Genomic DNA, 2,336 nt, shown 5'->3' with positions numbered 1-2,336 from the left:
CTAGTTCAAGCATTTGGGAAAATATCCACATATCAATGAGTGCATACCATGTGTGTTTTTCTGTCATTGGGTTACCTCACTCAAAATGATATTTTCTAGTTCATTCTATTTGACTATGAATTTCATAAGGAGATTGTTTTTGATAGCTGAGTAGTATTCCACTGTGGAAATGTACCATATTTTCTGAATCCATTCTTCTGTTGAAGGGTATCTGAGTTCTTTCCAGCTTCTGGCTATTATGCTATTATAAATAAGGCTGCTAGACTTTGTTGTATGTTGGAGCATCCTTTAGTTATATACCCAATTTAGTGCAATGCCCAACTTTCTGAGGAAGCTCCAGACTGATTTCCAGAATGGTTGTACCAGTCTGCAATTCCACCAACAAGGGAGGAGTGTTCCTCTTTCTCCACATACTCACCAATATTTGCTGTCACCTGAGTTTTTGATCTTAGCCATTCTGATTGGTGTGAGGTGAAATCTCAGGTATGTTTTGTTTTGCATTTCTCTTATGACTAAAGATATTGAACATTTCTTTTTTTTTTTTTTTTTTTTTTTTTTTTTTTTTTTTTTTTGCAATCAGCAAGAGGGTTTATTGGAAAACACAGGTACCTGCGGGCACACAGTCTCTTCGGAGGACTTGCGCGCCCAGCAGCTCCAGCATGGGGCTTTTATAGGGATTGGGGAAGCAGAAGCGGGCGTACAGAAGCAGATGCATAGTTACGGGGATTGGTGGATTCAAACGAGGCACATAGACATGTTCACATATGATTGGCTATTTCACATGATGAGGTAATAAGGTATAGCTACACACATTGGCAGGTTTGGGGCGTCCTGGATGTCGGGGGCTGGGGGCTTATCTCTTCCTGCCAGGTGGCCTGTGAGTCAGATCCGGTACTCCTGGTCTGTTCTGCATTCCTTTCCTTTTATGGTCTGTTAGTTCTAGCGGCAGGGCGGGGCTGCCTGGACTTGCTTTTCACAGTGTTTAGTCCTGAGTTGAAACATACTCTTTTAACTTCATATTTTTAAACCTTAAATCTGTATAATTTTCCTTTCATTCCCCTCTTCTTCTACTAAGTAATTCTAATCTTAGAATTTTGATATCAAGTCTCGTATTTGGTCTCACCAGTTGTCCTAACTGACTGGTACTGTTGTCTCAGAACCAACCGCACAGCACTCACTCGATTTGTAACAAAAGCAATTAACCTGTTTGTCACGCAGGGTCCAAAAACTAAAACCAAGAAAATTATTAGCAATGGCCCAGCCATATAGCAGAGAGTAGGGTAGTCATCCAGGGAGACCGAGTGAACCAAGACTCAAACCAACCTTGTTGAGCGTCTCTATCTTTTTGTAGGAGTCAAACCTATTAACTAGTTTCTCTAACACACATGGACCTATAATCAGAAGCAGAAGCAAAACTAAGAAGGGTCCCATAAGGGAAAATACCAGAGTAGTCATCCAAGGAGATCTACTAAACCAGCTCTCAAACCATCCCTGATGCGCTTCTCTGTCTGCCTTTTGTCTAACCTTTCTCTAAGTTTATTCATGGAGTCTTTAATTACTCCTGAATGGCAGTTCTGAATTCTCTATAAGCCTTGCATTGCAACAGCAGATGTCCTTGTGCTGCCCTTGCAGCACCTAGATAGCCTTAGCCCTAAGTAATTCTCAACTCCTTTTTTTGTGTCTTACTAAGTCTTTAGCATCAGGATTCCAATCTGGACACTATCTAAACCTACACACCAAGGTCATGACTAGCTTTTAGAACTTCTAAACTTATACAGATTGTGATCCCTGAGGCACAGTCCCAAGAAGTGTTAGGAGTACTAACATATGCAATGTTACATCATTTGTAATAGAAATCAAGCCTATCCCCACACCTATCTTGATAAAACCCGGGGCAAACATGAAATTAAGTCTAGGGAGCTTTTTGAAGATCTGAGTTTCCCTCTAGGTCCCAGCTCTCAGCCCCAACTGCTAGTACACGGCTGGTGAGGGCTGAGAGTTGATGGCTGTCAGGGTGGTCAGCAGCACCAGGTACTGTCCTTTCCAGTGAGTATCTGGGTTCGGTGCCATCGTATGTAGCCGAGTCTCTGACCTGGAACTGGTGAGATGTCTCAGGGGTCCCCAGGGCATAGGCTGCTGCCAGCTCTGAGCAGATTTCTTTCTGTATCACCTGTTGGTCTTTTAGCCTGGCACACAAATCATTATTACTATGGCACTATGACATGTTGGTTCAGTAACATCATCTAATACAGTCAGGGGGGCTGAGGCCCCATTTAAGATCTCAAAGGGGGTAAGGATGAATCTGGAAGGGGTATTTCTTGCTCTGAAGAGAGCAA

General features: G+C 42.6%; 1 long non-coding RNA gene across 1 annotated transcript; it reads left to right on the top strand.

Annotated features, from left to right (window-relative positions):
- The first annotated feature begins 528 nt into the window (after positions 1-528).
- LOC147998235 (uncharacterized) lies at positions 529-1,891 on the top strand. The gene is made up of 2 exons (XR_015646558.1): positions 529-1,185; positions 1,262-1,891. It is a non-coding gene; the product is annotated as an uncharacterized LOC147998235 (long non-coding RNA).
- Positions 1,892-2,336: the final 445 nt, after the last annotated feature.

The sequence above is a fragment of the Rattus norvegicus genome, chromosome X, assembly GCF_021556685.1.
Source record: "Rattus norvegicus strain SHRSP/BbbUtx chromosome X, alternate assembly SHRSP_T2T, whole genome shotgun sequence".
In the NCBI taxonomy this organism is placed as follows: Eukaryota; Metazoa; Chordata; class Mammalia; order Rodentia; family Muridae; genus Rattus; species Rattus norvegicus.
The sequence above is the reverse complement of the archived record's forward strand: the minus strand, read 5'-3'. Positions and strand labels throughout refer to the sequence as shown.